Genomic DNA, 20,820 nt, shown 5'->3' on the forward strand with positions numbered 1-20,820 from the left:
AAATAAAACTTGTAAAACACTAGGAGATAGAAAATTAGAAAGAGAGCAGCAACTAATTAATTTAAAATGTTGGTAAAATTGACAAACTTCTGGTGAGAATCAATCAAGAGAGAGAGACACAGAAAGGAAAAAAAAAACAGAAATGAAAAAGGTGACAATAGAGAGTCTTCAGACATAAAAAAAAAAAAGTAAGACAGTATTGTCTTTAAAAACCTCATGTCATTAAATTTGGAAAGTTTAGATGAAAAAAACTCCCTAAAAAATCATGATATAGTCACACAGTGGAATCTATAAGAATGAAAAATACAGCTACTCACAACAATATGTATAGATTTTAAACACATAATACTGAGAACAAGGAGAAACTCAAACAAAACAATCTTAGTTGTGGACTGACAAATTGGAGGAAATAATGAAAACCAAGCAAATGATTACTCAGAAAGACAGGAGAGTGTTTACTCTTGAGGGAGGAGGCTCCAGTTGGGGAAGTGCACACTGGATTCAAGGTTGCTGAGCATGTTCTCTTACTGGGCCTGGATGGTAGTTACATAAGTGTTTGCTTTAGAATCACTGGGCAATCTATACATATGCTTTAAGTACTTTCTGCAAAAACAGAGTTTCGCAATTTTTAAAATTAAATTAATACATGATGGAAAAGAAAGTCCCATGAATACTCTTCATTTTGCATGTATTAGTTCAATCTCTCTCTTTCTCTACTTCTCATGAAAATATAGTATGCTGTACACTGACTATTAAAAAAATACATTCTTTTCTGAGTGAAGCACTGAGTTGATTTTGTCTCGTCTTGGAATTAAAATTTTGATTGCTATAACAAGGTTGCTGCTGCTGCTTATTTGCCTCTGACTCTTTGCGACCCCCTGGATACTGGAGTGGGTTGCCATGTCCTCCTCCAGGGAATCTTCCTGACCCAGAGATCGAACCCATGACTCCTGTGTCTCCTGCATTGCAGGTGAATTCTTTACTGCCGGGGAAGCCCTGTAACAAGGCTGCATATATCCTATGTGTATATTTATCTCAGCAGTCTTTTTAGTTAAGAATTTTTGAAAACAGTAATAGATTCAAATGTTGACTTAAGCAGATTTAAATAGTCCTATAAATATTGGGTTGGCAAAAAAGTTTGTTTGGTGTTTTCCATAAGCTGGCTCTAGTAGTATTCAGTTGCCTTTAACTTCATTCAAAACAATTGTATTGCGACAACTGTCATATAAGAGTGTTTTTAAAAAAAAAAAAACTTGTCAAAATTGGTGAATTTTTGTATAGTCATTTTAATATAGAAGATGGAAGAAAAAATCAATATTTTTGGCATGGTATGCTTTATTATTTCAAGAAAGGTAAAAAATACAACTGAAATGCAATAAAGGATTCGTGCAGCATAGTTGCTGTGATGGACCAAAGGTGTCCAAAGTGGTTTCCGAAGTTTTGGGCTGGAGATTTGTCTCTGAATCCATGGTCGACGGTCTGGTAGACCCAGTTGAAGTTGATAGCTATCAAATCGAGATATTAATTGTGAACAATCAATGTGGGAGATAGCCAACATACTCTAAATATCCAAATCAAGCTTTGAAAATCATTTGCACCAGCTTGGTTATGTTAATTGCTTGGATGTTTGCGTTGCACATAAATTAAGTGGGAAACATCTTGATCATACTTCTGCATGTGACTCTCAACTTAAACATAACAAAAATATTCCCTTTTTAAAAAAAATTGTGATGGGAGATGAAAAGTGGATACTGTACAATAATGTGGACTGCAAGAGATTGTGGGACAAGCTACAAGAACCCCTACCAACCACACCAAAGGCCAATCTTCATCCAAAGAAGGTTATGATGTTGTGTTTATGGTGGGATTGGAAGGGAGTCCTCTATTACGACCTTCTTTTGGAAAACCAGATATTTAATTCCAACAAGTACTGCTCCCAATGAGCCCAACTGAAGGCAGCAACTCGATGAAAATCACCCGGAATTACTCAAAAGAAAATGCATAATCTTCCATCAGGATACCACCAGATGCATATTTCTTTGATGACCAGGCAAAAACTGTTACAGCTTGGCTGGAAAGTTCTGATTCATCTGCTATACTCACCAGACATTGCACCTTTGGATTTCCACTTATTTCAGTCTTTACAATATTATTTTAATGGAAAAAATTTCAATTCCCTCAAAGACTGTAAAAGGCACCTGGAACAGTTCTTTGCTCAAAAAGATAAAAAGTTTTGAGAAGACAGAATTATGAAGTTGCCTGAAAAAATGGCAGAAGGTAGTGGAACAAAACAGTGAACACATTGTTCAGTAAAGTTCTTGGTGAAAAATATGTCTTTTATTTTTACTTAAAAATTGAAGGAACCTTTTGGCCTATCCAATATAGACGTTAGAGGTTTGAGGTTAAATTTGGATTTCTCCTCACTAAGGAGCCAGTGAAAAGTCTTAGTCAATAGTGCTAAACTAAGTTAGTTTTTAAGTACAATCCACATAACTCTTCTCTCTTTGTCAAAGTTCTGAGAATGCTCTTCTATTTCTCACACTCTTGTTGGACAGCACTGCTCTGTTACTTGCTTAGGTTTGGGTCTTTATGACTCTCTGTGGGAAAGGCTTGCTATTTTTGTAACTGTTTAAAGTTCACTTACTTTAAAAATCTTTTTTGGCAGGAAAAGATAGCTACTAACTGAGGGTTAGAAATGCTTTTCTATTGCATGTAAATGTGGTCACTTTGACACCCTGGCTCATTGTTATCCACCTCCTCTGGGCCTCCTATGTAACCTTTTTTTTTTTTCAACTTCTTATACTTTTTTCCCTTTTATATTTTTTAAATTTTATAAACTTGACTTATTACACTGCGTGAATTTAAGGCATATAATGTGTTACTTTGATACATTTATATGCTGTATACATATACATACAAGTACATTTATACGCTGTAATATGCTCGCCCTTGTAGTAATATTTACCATATTACATAAAGATAGTACAATATTGTTGTCTATATTCATTACACTGTGCACTAGATTTTTAGGACTTTTCTGCAAGTTTGCACCCTTAAATAATATCTATATTATCCCCCCATCCTCTAACCCCTAGTAATAAACATTTACTCTAATTTTTTTTTTTTTTTACAAGTTTAACTTTTTTATTTCCACTGTGCTGCAGGCCCACTCCAGTGTTCTTGCCTGGAGAATCCCAGGGACGGTGGAGCCTGAGAGGCTGCCGTCTATGGGATCGCACAGAGTCGGACATGACTGAAGCGACTTAGCAGCAGCAGCAGCAGCAGCAGCAGGCTCTACCATAGCATAATTTGACAACTTGAGACCTGTTTTTATGTGAAAAGTGTGGCTTCCTTGGTGGCTCAGATGGTAAAGAATCCGCCTGCAATGCAGGAGATTCAGGTTCAATCCCTGGATTGGAAAGATCCCTTGGAGAAAGGAATGGCTACCCACTCCAGGATTCTTGTCTGGAAAGTCCCATGGAAAGAGGACACTGGCTAGCTATAGCTCGTGGGGTTGTAAAGTTGGACATGACTGGGCGACTGAACACACACACACACAAGGTACTTAATGAGAAGCAGACTTACCTCCTGTTCTGTTTCCCACAGCTTGGGATATTCAATTAAGAATAATTGGCAATAGGATAATTATTTAATTTTTAATGACTTTCTTATGGTGATTTGGGTTGATAAGTAGCTTGTATATTTTAAGCAATTACCTCTTCCTATTTCTGAGCTTATATCATCATTTGAAAACACATTGGTTGAATTGGGGAAAGTACTCAGACGTAACCAGATTCAAATGCTGAATAGATGGGTTGACAAATGAGGACACTGTTACCAGTTTAATCCCCATATGGGCCAATTAGTTTCACATAGAGAAGAACTCTGTTCCAAAGCCACAGATTGCACCATTAACCCCAGTCAGCCGTCTCCAAATTGTGTGTCATTGATCACGAGAGGCCCAGGTATGAGTGTCAATAGCTCAGAGCAAACCCATCATCACCTCTGAGAGCAGAGCCGTTCTGTTATCTTACACGTTCTTCACCTCATAGGTGAAGGAATACTACAGTAAGACGGAAAAGCTGAAGACCTCTCTGCTCCATTGCCCGCACTCCACAATCCTATTATAAAAGGTGAAAAATTACAACTGCATAGCTTCCATTTTGGTAAAAAATCATCATGCTTTAGAGGAAACTGGTAATAGCATTATTGATAAGCAATACAACTGGCAAGCAACAAACAGCTTGTGGATTCACTTCATCAATGACTAACTCCATCATTAAAGGTACCTTAGAAATCCTAACATTGACCCAAACAGAGAAGAAAAGCCAAATACATACTTTTCTGAAACCTTGTTACTCCTGGTTAATTTGTAGAATAACAAAAATGAATATCAAAAGGACAATTATATCAAATATGAAATCTATCACATATGACTCCTGAAACAGTCTAAAATGTAAAGGTTTGTTAATCTTGGATTTTTCTGGCAAGAATACTGAAGTGGGTGGGATGCCCTCCTCGAGGGGACCTTCCCCTTCTAGGGATAAAACCCACATCTCCTGCATTGCAGGCAGATTCTTCATTGCTGAGTCACCCAGGAAGTCCCTTGTTAATCTTATTCATTCTCAAAACAAATAAAATCTTACCTAATTAAATTTCTTGCTATGGAAAAAGTTTCAGAGCCATCCTTAACTTGGGACTAAGCCTGAAAAATTATCTCAAAAGGTAATTTGGGGTAAAAAGGGGTCAAATTAAAGTAATTTTAGAATAGGCATTAATAAAAATAATGTCATCCTTACCATCACTTTGGCAAACCTATAATAGATGTTTTGATATGTGTATCCATTTAGTATACTTATCTTTTGGTAATAGAATGCAATTAAGTTAAAGATAAAACTGATTTTAGCAAAAAGCTTATGCAGTTCTACTTTGTCACAGCGCCAACATTCTTGGTTCTTCATGAACCTTTTGAATTAAGCCCAAAATTTGGAGAATAAAAAACAATGATTTAAATCTAATGACTGGGAGCCTGGGTAGATATCCTTTGTGAGTCATTCCTTCTCTTAGGTAGGAACTACTTTGCAAACAGGATTGGAGTTCATGGACATTTCTATCCTATGTTCCACATGATGTTTATTTTTCCCATTCCTTGTCATTTTTGCTGTTTTCTTACCCTGCAAAGCCACCTGAACACTAAAAAAAAAAATGTTTCTTCACCACTGGTTTCAGAGAGTAAAATAACTCCTTTTTCTCCTAAATTTGGATCCCAATTGAAGAATGCATACAAAAGGTAGGTACTGGAGAAGAAAACAGCAACTTTACATTAGTACAAGTCAGAAATGTGCATTTAAGCCTGCAGACAAGGGAGCTTGCTCATAATTCACGCCAGAACCAGAAAACCACAGGCCACCTCTGCAGAGTAGTTCTCTGTTGGCACAAGGGGAGCAGACATGCACCCCAAACACAGGGTCCCGAGAATGGGTTAAGTGCCTATAGGAAGTTTGGGGGGAATTTCTATGGGGGAGTAAAGGAAGCAGGATTTGGCATAGTGAAGTGCAGCACGATCACAATGCAGACTTCACCTAATCCTCTGTGTGTGTGTGTGTGTGTTGTGGTGGGGGTGGGGGGTAGTGGTGTGCTAGGTCTGGGGATATGGATGGGCCTATAGGCTTGTTCTGAACTGAGGCAAGGGGCTAGCCCTTACATCCCAGATGGAACAGTCATTGGGAAGGGAGTGTGATCTGGGGTAAAGCTGCTCTCTCAGTAGAGGACAATTCCTGGGAAGGGGACTTAATTAAGAAGTGTCAATGACCAACATTCTGAGCAGCTGGAGAAATGTCTGCTTCAGTCCTCAAAGGAGGGGTTGCAGATCTGGGCATGATGCCACTACAGTGTTGAAGGAACTCAATCAAATGCATGACATATACTGCCTTCTGTTCAAGGCACTAAAATGCAAGTTATGATTCAGTTTTCATCCTACATGCATCCTACAAGTATTGCACTTGGCCTTTCCTCCTCCATGTCATGGAGCACTGATGCCAGCAAAATCTCCCCACCTGTCTACAAAACTCTTTCTATCCATGCAAATCCTTTCCATGTTCACTCTTAATCTTGGAGAAGTTATCTACCTTCCATTCAAGGTAGGTACTATTATCTTTATTCACCTCCCATATCCTTTTGAAACACTCTTCAATAATCCCCCCTTTCCTTCATTTTCAATCTCTTTCTCTCAATTAGCTCTTTTTTCCTTTTCCCATTTATATTGTCTAATTTCTCTCATTCTTAAAAAAAACGAAGTCTCATCATCCTGGGTCCCCTTCTGGCTACTATTTCACTTGTCTGCCCAACTTTTTGAAAAATATGAAATGGTCTGGCAGATCACTGGCTTTGGTGTAAAACAGACCTCAGCGTGAGTCCCGGTTCTGTCCCTTGCTAGCCTAGAAAAATTTCTTAATTTTGTTTTGAAATTTGTCATTTGTCTCTGAATTTATTTCATCGCTTGTAATGTGGGAATGGCAATTCCTACTTAACGAAGTTGTAATGAAGGTTAAGATTAGAGTATGGTAGAATAGAAACGGTGGGCATGAATTTAATTTCCCAAATTCAAAGGTTTCTAGAACGAACTATATTTCAATTTTGGGTCTCCATTAGGGTGAGTAATTAGAAACTTCCTTTCTGCCTGGGGTTGTCAAGAAGTCCTGGAGGAAAGGCACTGGGGAGACTGGCTTCCATGGTATCAGTTCACGAGAAGAGAAAGGGCTATTGGTCTTGGCTGTACACACTGGCATCCTCTGAGATGTCAGTTATCTCAGTTGCCCTTTGCTACTGATCTATCCCTCAGTCCCCTCAGTGTCATCTGCTGATGTGCTGGAACTGCAGTGCTAACCCTACCTCATAGTTGAGCGTGGGGATCTCGTATGTCCGCATAAACCTCAGAAATCCCGGTCACACAGGAATTGTGTTGCTGCCCAAGTCAAGCTGCACACCTGGAAGCTCTGTGGGGACTGATCGCGTACATTAACCATAGGGACGAGACAACCCCTGGCCTTTCCATCCATCTAGAATCTCACAAGGAAAGAAACACAACTCCTGTCTTTGGAGTCCTGAAGACTGTCAGGTTATTTACTCATTTTCCCACTTGGGCCGGCCCTTCCCCAGAAACACACCCATCTCCTCCTGCTAGCCTGAGGAGCATTTTAGAGGTGGCACAGAGTGAGTGAGGCCTTGTTCTAGGCATCGCGTAGTCTCCCAAGCCTGCTGTTTAAAGCCCTAGAGTTTCCATTTCCACTGAAGGGCTGCTGCTGCTGCTGCTACTGCTGCTGCTGCTGCTGCTAAGTCGCTTCAGTCATGTCCAACTCTGTGCAACCCCATAGATGGCAGCCAACCAGGCTCCTCTGTCCCTAGGATTCTCCAGGCAAAACACTGGCATGAAAGTGAAAAGTGAAAGCGAAGTCGCTCAGTCGTGTCCGACTCTTAGCGACCCCATTGACTACAGCCTACCAGGCTCCTCCCTCTATGGGATTCTCCAGGCAAGAGTACTGGAGTGGGTTGCCATTTCCTTCTCCACAGAAACTACAAAGCCAGGAAAGGATGCCTTTCCTTGTCAATCTGTTCTACCATCTCTTTCCTGAGGCAATGATCTTCTAGCTCTGTAAATGTCAAGAAAGAGCTAGGGGAGTCATAGTCCAGAAAACAAAGGTGAATATTTCAAAACAGCATCCTGCTACACTTAAGCAAAATGCCAGAGGGGAACTTACTTAGTTCCCAGGTGTTGTTGTTGTTTAGTTGCTAAGTTGTGTCCGATTCTTTTGCAACCCCAGGGATTGTAGCCCGCTGGGCTCCTCTCTGTCCACGGAATTTTCCAGGCACTGGAGTGGATTGTCAGTTCCTTCTCCAGGGGATCTTCCCAACCCAGGAACTGAACCCTCATCTCCTACACTGGCAGGCAGATTCTTTACCACTGAGCCACCAGGGAAGCCCAGCTCATAGTAGGTTTAATAAATATTAGTTTCTATTTCCATTACTCCACTATCCCCTCTTCCTCAATTGGCCATTTCCTTATTAACTCTTTGAAGTTATCATTTCTATTATACCATGAAATTACTTCCATAAAAATAACCAATGATGCCCCAGTTGTAAAATTCAATAGGGACTTATCAAATTTTCTCTTTTATTTGCCCCTCCTGGACAGCATTTCCACTGGCAAATACATCTCGTTCCCCCCTTTTTAAACTCTTTCAACTCTGGCTTTTACAACTTCTGTTTCTCTCCTTACTCATTTGGCTATTTTTTTTTCCCTCCGTTTTTTTTTTTTTTCTGCCCTCAAGTATTAGTGTTTGCCAAGGTGCAGTTTTTAGGATCACACTGCTGCCTGTTTCGTTTACCCCATCCTGTAATGCAGACCCACAGCTTCAGACCAAGTCTTCCAGTCTGACCACCATATTTTCATATTCTCAAATGCCTCTAATATTAAATTAGCTAATTCCTACAGAGTGCTTAACACAATCATGTTAGCCACTGTATTTATTACCACATCTAACTGAAAGTCTGAAAAGTGTACATCAAATTTAATACCCAAAATGGTCCATTTTCTCTTTTCTCTCTCATAACCTTGCCTCTTAACAACCCTCCTCCCCAAAATAAGCACTAACAACCATAGTGTGTACATGCTTACACACACACACAGACACACACCCCCCCACACACATGCACTCCTCATCCCAGGGCCAGGAGGGCAGAATTCCGGACATCATCCTTCATTCCTCTTTTTCACACGATCCCTTTGCCCACCATCTAATCACTCTGCACTGATGATTCTACATCAGAAATTAATCAGGAGATTCTTCCTTCTTCTACCTCTCCAATGCTCTTGCATAAATATAGACTCACGTTTTCTCGTGATTATTCTTCAAGCCCAGCTCAAATGTTTTCATGTCACTGAAATCTTCCCTGCACCATTTTTTACCCCCTGGAGTTCCTGATGGTACCCTCTCTTGCTTTTGTGTTCCTTTCACCGCCTGGAATGTCTCCTTCTGCCTTGTCGATTTCTGGACCTCATTTTATTTTACTTATTTTTTATTGTTTTGGTCAGGCTGTGTGACTTGTGGGAACTTAATTTTCTGACTAGGGATCAAACCTGGGCCCTTGGCAAAGAAATGCAGTCCAGTCCTAACCACTGGGCTGCCAGGGAATCCCTAACCTCATTTTAAAGCTCAATTAAAATGTCATTAACCTCTTTTTAGGAGAAGACAATGGCACCCCACTCCAGTACTCTTGCCTGGAGAATCCCATGGATGGAGGAGCCTGGTGGGCTGCAGTCCATGGGGTCGCTAGGAGTCGGACACGACTGAGCAACTTCACTTTCACTTTCATGCATTGGAGAAGGAAATGGCAACCCACTCCAGTGTTCTTGCCTGGAGAATCCCAGGGACGGCGGAGCCTGGTGGGCTGCTGTCTATGGGGTCACACAGAGTCGGACGCGACCAAAGTAACTTAGCAGCAGGAGCAGCAGCAACCTCTCTTTAGGTGGACCTGGCTTATTCTGTCCCATCCTATAATTCATTTTTTTATGGTGTGTTTTCTTATCCCCTTATATATGTTTCTATTATCACACTTATTTGTATTTTGGTTGCTTATTTATGTTGGTATCCTAATAGAATAGAACATCTTAAAGGTAGGCACTGGGTTGTATTCATATCTCTCTCTATACCTTTACATAGAGTGAATAAGTGTTCATGGAATTAAGTTGAAATGAATATTAAAATGTGAACTGTATGATTTGAGGTGTAAAACATTTCAGCAGAGAAGACACTAGGACTAGACCTGCCTAGTGGACTTTAGCCTGCCATTGACCCCATGAACTGTAGCCTGCCAGGGTCCTCCGTCCATGGAATTTTTCAGGCAAGAATACTGTAGTGGATTGCCATTTGCTTCTCCAAGGGATCTTCCCAACCTAGGGATCGAACCTGGGTCTCCTGCACTGCAGGCAGACTCTTTATCACCTGAGCCACCAGGGAAGCCCACGGACTAGGCAAATACGCAAATGTTTTTTGAAACCCTGACTGGAAATTTCAGAAAAAGAGGTTATGATAATCCACCATTAAGGAGAAAGTACATGAAGAGTAACAAAAGTTGGAGACTTTGCTTCATTCTTTAAAAACATTTTCTTTCATTCTTCATAAGCTTTTCCTTGTGAACCATCTAAAGAAGCTTGTGTTCATCAGTAAGAGTTCTAGATATCATGTAACTAATGTCGTGTAAAGTCAGATATTTAGCAGAAGATATCTATAAGGAAGTAACTTTTTAGAAGGGAAGAGGGATAGAATGAGAACCTTCTGTAGGCACATGTGACATGTGTTTAGTAAACTGTTATTTTCTGCCTTGTACACTCAAGGCTTGTAATAACACTTTGAATGGAGCAAGACAAAGTTAAAGGGTTTAAACCTGGATACCAAAGCCCAACCATTTTCTGAATCTTTTATATTTGGATACAGAACAAAGAAAGGCAAGTCATCTTTGGTAATTGTAGACATTAAAGGAAAATCAAGGCAGACTTACATTGTTAAAAAAAAAAATACATCTAATTTGAGATTCGTGCTGGTATCCAGTGGTTTTCATGGCTCAATGTAACTTAGTCAAAGTGACTAAATCTTAATACCAATTGTACTTCCATATTTTTATTTTGGATTTTGTGGCATATTTACATTTTATAAATTCTTCAGGAATGAAATTTCTTAGTGTTCAACTTTAAATTTTTTAAGAAAAAATTCTGAGAAATTAATCAAAGGCTAGAATCTAAATATTTAACATCATTAATACGGATCACAATGTATGAAAAAGGCAATTCGTTGTCACATATTTGTCAAACATAAATACAAGCAAATGTAGAGAAAATACTCTTTTAATTAATTTTGTGCCTTGAACACCTATTAACCTCAATACATTTTTTTTTTTTTTTGGTAACAGCTGATAATTTTTTTATATACCCCTGTAGCTCAAATGGTAAAGAATCTGCCTGCTAGGCAGGAGATCAGGGTTCAATCCCTGGGTTGGGAAGTTCCTCTGGAGAAGGGAATGGCAATTCCCTCTGGTATTCTCACCTGGAGAATTCCATGGACAGAGAAGCCTGGCAGGCTACAGTCTGTGGGGTCGCAAAGAGTCGGACACAACTGAATGACTAACACACATGTAAGTAGAAAACAGCAGATATTTATCCTACAGAGAGAATATGCTTTTTAATAGGCATTTAAAACTGAAATTTTAACTGAGAGCCCCAAATAAAAAAAAAAGTGAAATTTCAAGTTAGGTAACTATTAAGAAGGAAATAATTCAAAACCTATTCTATAACTCAGATGCTCTTGTTCACTTTAAGAATATCGAATAGTTGAGACAGAGGAGATCTGTGTATGGATTGTACTGGGGAAGGTTGAACTCACCATCTCCAGTGGGGAAGGGATGGAGAATGCTTCTTCAGCTCATGCTAGAGGGGCATCCATGGGCTTCCGTGGGATCAAGTGCAGAGCTTGGGATATGTTCGTTCCCTGCATTGAGGGGATCCTGTTGAAACTGGGAATCAGGTTGCCCAACTGTTTCTATGGCAGAACCACAAGGGAGAGAGTGGTCAACAGGTGAGTATATCCCAAGAACCAGATGAAGCACCACAGGAGAGAAGGATTGGGCTGGAGCCATCTTGAGTTCTGCCTAGGAGACCTCTGCAGAGGCTGGAAGGACCCCAACAGGGAGACTTCAATAGGGCTGAGGAAACTGAAGCTAAAGAGTGAGTAGGAGTAGGCAGCTAAAAGAAAAGGTGCATTGCCCACATTGTAGGGGTTGCAGTTAGAGAAGTCCGGAAGCAACTCTCCAAAGAGCCCCTGGAGAGCCAACCTGAAACGCAAACAGGTCATGGGCCAGTGATTTGTGTAGTCCCGTGCACACAGACTGTGCTTGGTTTAATGCTCTCCTTTGCTCTTTTAAAATTCTTCACTCTTGTTCCACAGCGGCGCCAGCATTTCCGTTTTGCACTGGGTCCTGCAAGTCCTAGTGGGTAGGGGGGTTATGTATGTCAGGACAAGAGAGTGCAAAACTGGATTATAACAGTCAAGCTAGACAAGAACTGTTTTGTTCTTCACCCTGAACTGCCTTGTGGGGTGCAAGAGGAAAATGAGATGGAGAAATAGAGAAGCTGAGCTGTTTTCCCCACACAGGCTTTCAGCTTAAAAAAGGCTTGAATTCTAAATCAAATTCAGGGTTTTGATTAAAATCTAATTTTTGATTGAGATAGTATTTGCAACTGAAAGTGGCCATAGTTTTATTTAGGAACTAAAGGTGAATAGGAAAATTCTGATACTGAATTACCTCTTACCATAAAAAAAGCAAACTAGGATTATTTAATGAAATAGTACAAATACAACAGTTGAAGGGCTTTGTAGTGGGTATAGATTTGAATCCTTCCAATTGACCCAGCAAGTATTTTCATTAGTAGAAATTGCGTTTAAAAATAGATGGGGAAACTTTCTGGAACAGAACTATATTTCCATGAGATAACTGAGGAAGGGGTTAAGGTGGTTACCTAGGTGAAGGCTGGAAATTTACTGTCATTATTTCACTGCTAGCTGTTGTGTTATGAAGTTCAGTCCTCTGAGAACAGGTTCTGAAACAGCTAAAAAGGCACATCATCTCAGGAAGTCAAAATTATATCCTAAAATGAGGTTCTGGGATTAAAATACGGCATTATTAGTATTACTGCATACCTTTATTTAGCTGCAGTCCGAATAATAATATGTATGCTCTTGTTTGGAATCAGAACCTGAATTCTAAGTCAATGCCCTACCAAGGACGGCAGAGCCTGGTGGGCTGCCAACTATGGGGTCACACAGAGTCGGACATGACTGAAGTGGCTTAGCAGCAGCAGCCCCATAAGCAGTTATTTGATTGTGGTCAATAACTTTCTGTGGGCTCTCTTGATGGCTCAGTGGGTAAAGAATCTTCCTGTAATGCAGGAGACACAGGAGATTTGGGTTCCATCCCTGGGTCAGGAAGATCCCTGAAGGGGGAAACGGTAACCCACTCCAGTATTCTCGCCTGAAAAATACCATGGACAGAGGAGCATGGCGGGTTACAGTCCATGGGGTCGCAAAGAGTCAGACACGACTGAGGGACCAAGTTTACACACACATCATGACACGTATTAAAAAAAAAAAAATTAAAAACTTTCTGTTCAGACCCAAGGGTTCTGAAATACTAAATATAAGTATGAAGTTGCTAACAGACTTAGCTGTCTAAGAGAGAGCATGATAATATCAATGAAAAAATTTTCATTCACCCTCTAGTAACATAGTAGGGGAAAAAAGTCTGCCAATAAAACAAGGGGGACGTTCCCAGAGAACTTTAAGTATCCCCTTTGCACGTGGCATCAGATTAGTGACATACTTAACCCTCAGGTATTCTCGTGTGTTACTAATCTAGCCCCATACCTTATAAAAACAGTATCTGTGAAAAAAGAGAAAAGACAATTAGTATTGATAACTATTGTAACTTACTCTTCTGCTACTTATACCTGGACTTAAACTATGCTCTTCTGAAAATTGCTCTATTGATCATCTAGGATAATCATTAATTACAGTTATAGACTTAGCATGGTTATTTCAGAAAACAACTGTGGCAGAGACTGGCTGGCTGTTCATCAAACCAGTTTCTTTTTCTTTATGGGCTAGACTCCATTTCATGGGCTGCCTTGTAGTTTGGTGGTTTTGGAGTGTTCTAGCCAGCGGAATGTGAATGGAAGTGAAACGCACAAAACTTCTCTTGAGTGATCCTCCATGTTTTGCCCTTTCAGCCAGCTTGATGTCATGATTACATGTTGAACATGTCATAATTCAAACATGGAAGAAACTTTATTCTTATAAATGCTTGCCTGCTATTCTGAACTTTACATGGATGAGAAATACATTTCTACCGTTGTGTGCAGGACAGATTTTCACATTTGTTTGTTTTACCAGTTAGTGTTAACACATATATTTATGTTTATGGTAAAGGAATTTTAGCTTGCTGATCACTCACTATGTTTTAGATGCCATCTAATATTTCATCACACTGAATTCTCATAATAAGCTGTTGAAGTAGTTGTAACCATCATTGCACAAATGAGGAAATTAAGGCTTAGAAGAGTTCAGAAACTTGCCTGAGATCTAAACTCTGCAGAGAGAGGATCTGAACTCAAATTTCCAAGGCTGCAATGTGTGTTCATGATCTTTCCAATACGCCATCCCAAGAGAAGAGTACAGTATAAACTACACATAGGACACAGATTTATTTGTCCATTCACTCATTTGTCCATCAAACATATTTTGTGCATACTGTGTGTCATGTTCTATTCTAGATACTGGAGACAAGATATCTTTGTTATTAAAGCACAGAAACGGTAGCTTAACTTTTGTTACCTGACGTCCTGTAATTCTAAATGTGCCTTCTAGTGTAAATTACTCCCAAGCAATGGTTGGAGGAAGGCATGGCAATCCACTCCACTATTCTTGCCTGGAGAATCCCCATGGACAGAGGAGCCTGGCGGGCTGCCATCCATGGGATTGCAAAGAGTCGGGCAAGACTGAGCGACTAAGCACAAGCAATGGTAGAAGTACTAACAAATAGCTCTCAGTATCTAATGTACTCATTGATAGTCAAGAAGAGTAAATATTTTTCTTAAGATATATAAATAACTAGTACTGAGAGATATTAGTCTTAAGAATTTCTGGCTTAGTAAAGAATGAGGGTATGTCTCTAAAGTTTAGGAGGGATATTCCCATGGATAAACATACTCCTGTTGCCCATATTATTGGAAAGTGATGACAGTGAAGAGGAAAAATCTAGAATACACTCTATATGGAGTACCATCATCTCACAATCAGCAGATTCTCCAAAACTCATGATGGCACAATCTAAGAGAAAGAACAATGCTATTTAAGTAAATAACAGTGCTATAATAAATTCTTATGTAATAAAAGCTGACATGCTTTTATTACAGAAGTGGATGAAACTACCATAGTAGAAGAACAAAACACAGAAGAAATAAAACTACAACTTTTCAAATACTTGAAGCCTAGAGTACATAATCCATGGCAGTCTATACAATATTTACTTGTAGGTTGTACTCCCGTTAAGATTTAATCCAATCTGAAGAGACTGAGAAAAAATTTGAGGCAGTATGGCTAGCTATGGCTAGCTTCCCTCATAGCTCAGTTGGTAAAGAATCTGCCTGCAATGCAGGAGACCTGGGTTCGATTCCCTGGGTCGGGAAGATCCCCTGGAGAAGGAACTGGCAACCCACTCCAGTATTCTTGCCTAGAGAATCCCCATGGACAGAGGAGGCTGGCAGGCTACAGTCCATGGGGTCGCAAGAGTCCGACACGACTTAGCGACTAAACCACCACCATGGCTCGTAAGACAAATTTGATTCTCAGAAATACGTTGATGTTAAAATTGGAAATAAAATTGCAGTTGATCAGAGATATCTGGTAATTCAGAATATCACAAGTCTCAGAGTTAAGTATTTAAGAGAGCTTTCAAAACACTCTTTATAATGCTGGTGTCATAGGGACTATTTTCTTAAAAATAAAAAGTGACTTGGGTTATTATAGATTAAAAATCTGACTCATTTTTGTTAATCTCAAGCAAGAAATTTTTAATGAAATCACTTTACCAGTAGGGACTGTTAGAGGTCTGATAATTATGGCAATAAATTATATACTTTTTATACACAGATAAGCTGAATAGAGAGGCTTCCCAGGTGGCTCAGTGGTAAAGAATCTGCCTGCTAAGGCAGGAGATGCAATTGTGAGACTCAGGTTCCATCCCTGAGTCAGGAAGCTCCCCTGGAGAAGAAAATGGCAACCCAGTATTCTTGCCTGGAAAATTTCATGGACAGAGGAGCCTAAAGGATAGAGTGTATATTTATTAAGCAGTTCATGATGTGCTGGGAAATATGGGAAAAGGAGAAAGGCAGCAATTGGGGACTTTTATTCTTGAGTAGACTGTACATCTTAAAAAAGCATATTTTATTCTGAAACTGTCAAGTGTAGTGTTTCCTTTGCAAATGGAGAAAATTGATTTTAAAAGCCCTTTCTTTTCTTATTAGGTTAGGTTCCATACTCCTGTCCACAATCCCAATAGATGTGCCTTTCACAACAGATGTCGACACAGATGTATAAATACAACTCCCTATGTAAATACCAGGGGTATAGTGTAAAAGAATGATTACCATCCCACTGCTGTCAGGAAATGGAAAAAGCACAGTAGTAAGTGCCCTTCTGAAGTGCCCTTCAGAAGCAGTAAGTCTTCTACAGAAAGAGCCCAAAAGCACTACCAAGAATCTTGCATTGGAAGAAATAGCAGGTACATCAACAAGGATAGAGTCACATGGTGAAATAATATGATTTTTTCAAAGTGTTCTAGAAGCAACAATATGTAGGGTCAGAAAGAGTAAACTTTCATAACTTTCTGGAGTATGATGTATGGTTTAAAAAAAAAAGGCCATTTTGTGAAAAAGAAAAAAAACAAAAAACAAAACCCAAACAAAACTATCTCCTTTGTAAACATTCTCAGAAGCCATGAACTTCAAAAGAAAGCAATGCTGTCTTCGTAGTGAATGCAATACATCATGGCCTCCTCAAAGTCAATGAAAACTATATACTATCTCTAAAAAATGTGAAATTTTAAGGTTGAATTACGATGCTACTGCAAGGTGTACACTATGTGTGGTGGTTACTGCTTACAGGAAGCGCTGGGATGGCTCTTTCGAGAGAGGTGTTCTAGGACTGGACGGTAAGGTCTCCCGCTCTGTACTGACCCCAGAGGTGCAGAGGATGGGGTCGCTTCTCGCCCAGCTCCTAGTTTTCGGGGGCGCGCCCCTACAGGGAACCGCCCATCTCGGGGGCCTCAGGTCCCGGCCCTCTAGCTCCCGGCCTGACCTCCCCCGAGCTGCGGCGGGCGGGAGGAGAAGCCCCGGGCTCGGCTGCTAGCGGAGAGCAGACGAGCCTCCCCTCCCGGGCCTCGGGTGCCTGCCGCACGCCACGAGGGCGCGGGGGAAACCCACAACTTCCCGCCCAGGAACGACGCCCCGCTCCTGGCTCCGGCTGGGGGGTGTTCTCGCGAGAGGAGAGGGGGCGCTGGCCGCCACGGGCTCGGGGGCTCGGGGAAGCCCGCGGACGGGGGCCCGCGGGGAGGGGGCAGAGGCGGCGGGCCGGCTGGGGACGCGGGGAAGCCGCTCCCGCCAGTCGCCGAGCGCCAGCCCCTGACGTCAGGAGTTTTCCTCAAAGTCAACAACAAGCCCCGCGGCGGCGGCGAGAGCTGATCGCGGCCGCCCCAGCGGGAGGAGGGGGCGGGGAGGCGGCGGCGGCCCCCCCCCCCCCCCCCCCCGCCCCGCAGCGGGGCGCGGCCCTAGAGGAGGCCGCAGACCCCCGACCCGCGCCGGGCCGCCAGGCCCTCTCAGAGCCTCCGCCCGCCGCCGCCTCGCCTCGCCGGCGCGACCCGGCCCCCGCCCGAGCGGAGTTTTCTGGTGATGAATTGAATTTGTAGCCGAGATCCGATTCCCACGTAGAGTCTCCGCCCCCTCCCCCCCGCCGCCTCCCTCCTCCCGCCGCCGCCGCCGCCGCCGCCGCCGCCGCCTCCCGCTCCAGCTCCGCGGCCCGGCCGGCTCCCTCCCTCCCTCCCCTGCAGCCCGCCGCCTGCCCTCCCGCCGGCCACACCGGGCTCCAGGGGGGCCAGAGGCTCTGCGGGGTGGGGGGAGGACAGGAGGGGAGGAGGAGGGAGGGGGACCCCCGAGTCGCCCCCTCTCCTCCCCCCGCCCCCCGGCTCCATCCTCCGCCGCCGCCCGAGCAGCTGCGGGGCCGCCGCCGCCGCCTTTGCAGGTAACAGCCACCGCCCCCCCCCCCAACTCTCGCCCTCTCCCCGCCGCGCCTGCACTCCCTCCGGGGCCCCCCTCGGGCGCGGGTGGCGGTGGGTGAATGAGGTGGGGGCGTCCGGCTTGTCACCGCGCCGGGGGCGTGGGCGTGGGGCTGGATCGCCGGGGGCTGGGGTGAGGGATGCGGGTGCGGAGGCCGGGGATGCCCGGCGCGGGCGGACCGCACCCCTCACTTTGCGGGGGAAGCCGGGGCGGCGGTGCGCGGGGGCCGGGGAGGGTGTTCCCGGCCTAGCGGTGCGGTCCGGGTCTGGGCCGCCCTGGCCCGGCGCCTCCGATCTTGCTCGCTCTGCGCCACTCTCGCTCCCGCCCCTCACCCTCCCCGCCGGCCGGCGGCGTGGGGAGGGGGCCCGGCTCGGCCTGGGGTGGCGGCGGGGTTATGTAACGCGGGGAGCGCCGGTGTCAGGGCGTTTGGGTGGGGGAGGGGGCTGTCTGCGCGTGGGTGGGGGAAGGCAGGGATGCGACGGCTCCCCGGGGTCTTGTTCTCCACCCCAACCCCCGCCGCCGCTGCCGCCGGCGCACAGGAAGAGACGGCACTGGTGGGGTGGGGGGTGTGTGGGAGGTGGGGAACGTGCTTGTCTGTGTTTTTAATAGTAGTGGGTTTTGATCCGCTCGGGAGTTGTGTGCTAAGAATAGAAATGTGCGGAAGATGCTGGCTTTGGCGGATCCAGTGATGCTGTCGCTGCTGGCGGCGGCGGCGGCGGCTCTGGCTGCAAGTAAACAAACCAGCCTCTTCCTCGTCCACCTCCTCCTCCTGCGCATCGGTCTGCATCAGCCATGATGCTGGTGGGGCCGTTCTGAGTCCAGAGTTGAAGCGGAGCCGGTTGCTGTGTGCACCCAGACTCCTAGGCGGGGTCACCCCTTGTTTGGGATTTCCCGGGATTCTGCAGTTAGGCTCGATTGAATTTCTTTGGGGCCAGGTTTTCGATACCGGTATTTACTGTTTATCTTCTGAAAGCAGAGGAAATGCTTACCCATAAGTCAAGGCTGGGATACTCACGTTACTTCCATCAAAATAATGTTATGAAAGTGACACCAACACGTTCCACCAGTGTGGTAATTGATCGAAAGCCCAGTAGTTTGTAATTGATAAACGTTTCCAAATAGAAATTCAACAGTGAAACCTCTGTATCTATAGTAATTACTAGTGTTGATAAAACGTTCACTTTTTTAGTTCATCGTGACGCTAAAGAATGTGAAATAATGACTTTTTTTTGTAGTTAATACGTTGTCAGCTGCCTGACATCAATTTAGATGTATGTTTCATCTTTGGTAAAGTATGGTCTTATAATATCTTTCAGTGCACTATAAATCATTAAACAACTGTTGGGCTTTGGTTTTGGTGAAAAGTCATTAAATTAGGTTATAGACTGTTGGAAAACAGTTGAAAAAGCCAAAGGAGAAAGAATCCTATAAAGATGGTTTAGGAAACTCTGTCTTCAGAACTTGTTATTATGAAATATGTATAAATGAATAAGAATATTCCAGGAGGTAGTTGTCTAAAACGTGAAGACAACTTTTATAGGCGTATCTACTTACTAGTATTACTAGTTTTCCAAGGTATACGACAGAATGCACAATTATTTGTAAGGTATATGTCGGAACTGTAGATGTTTTTTTCTTTTGCACATACATAATCTAGACTTCGAAAGTTTACTAGTGAGACTGTATTTGACGGTCTGCTTTTTGATTTTCTCACTAAAGTTTACCCCACTATCTTTGGTTAGTTTGAGCTTTTAATTTTATAGTGAAGAAAGTGCATATATCACATGACTGAGACAACATTGGAAGTTAAGAGACCAATAAAGAGTTTTAGTTTTGTGTTTGTATTGTGTATTTGCAGTATATAGTATGTTTTCTTAGCGTGTTTAAAAACTAATATCGTGTCTAAAGTCATTCTGCAAAAAAATTTATGAAACTATTATTTGTATTCATCTTGTCCCATACTCCTAGCCTTTCTGTAATGATTACTTTAGTGAATTGTTTTCCAACTTAAAATTAATTTTTACTTTGACTCTTGAAGTTGTGTGTTTAAAAATATTACTTTCGATGTTTTTGTTTATGTAACTTTAATGGCTGTAAAGTATTTTAAATAAGATTTCTTTCATTCATTCATTGAACAAGTACTGGAGTGTTGACTGTGTGGTAGGGACTGATTTGATCGAAAACTTTTACTATTTACATTTCATCCAGAAGATCACTACTATTAGTGAATTTGTTTTCAGAATCACTGCAAATCTAAACATGTTTTGGCTGAACGTATGGAACAAATGTACTTAGTATAGAGTCTTGTGCAAAGTAAGGATTTAAGGTTTTTTAAATTCTAGCTCTCTAAACGTGAGACCTTACAAAAAACTCAATGGAAACTTTCTCAACTATTTAGGTTTCTTTAGAAAGAGGAACTGGTTTTACAAATTGATTTTGTGGAAGTTTAGAATTTACTTAAACTTTGCATAGTTTATGAAAAGATGGTTAGACTTTATTGTTACAGCTTTCAGTACTAGACTTCACCCTTGTGAAGATAAGGCAGTTATTGTTAATGATGTGTTAATTGGATTTTTTAGCATGATTTGATAGGATCTAGTCTTTATACTGTGATTAAGTTTCAAGCACTAAAAAATACTTAATTTAGAACCATTAGCTTTGAATATCGTAAAATGCAGGGCATTTCATTTTGACCAAATCTGTCCTGTAGTTTGACTTGATTTTTATTTTTAATATAAAATATAATTAATGCACATGATTAATTTTTGTAGATTTGTATTATTTAAATTACTTAAAATTTCTGTTTTCCCCTCTGGGTTTTAGAGTGTGCATCAGTGTTCTAAATCTTGGTTTCATACAGCCTGTACTTTTCTGTAGTTTCCTTA

General features: G+C 42.2%; 1 protein-coding gene across 4 annotated transcripts in view; it reads left to right on the plus strand.

Moving 5' to 3' along the window:
• Window positions 1–17,638: 17,638 nt before the first annotated feature.
• Window positions 17,639–20,820, plus strand: part of AKT3 (AKT serine/threonine kinase 3) — a 284,036-nt gene continuing 280,854 nt past the window's right edge. The window contains exon 1 of one of the 4 annotated variants that reach the window (XM_055582156.1): window positions 17,639–17,900. The gene's annotated coding sequence lies outside the window, so the exon portion shown is untranslated. The remainder of the gene's footprint in view (window positions 17,901–20,820) is intronic. The other 3 variants (XM_055582153.1, XM_055582155.1, XM_055582154.1) reach the window with 3 other exon arrangements.

Source organism: Bubalus kerabau, chromosome 5, assembly GCF_029407905.1.
Source record: "Bubalus kerabau isolate K-KA32 ecotype Philippines breed swamp buffalo chromosome 5, PCC_UOA_SB_1v2, whole genome shotgun sequence".
Classification (NCBI taxonomy): domain Eukaryota; kingdom Metazoa; phylum Chordata; class Mammalia; order Artiodactyla; family Bovidae; genus Bubalus; species Bubalus kerabau.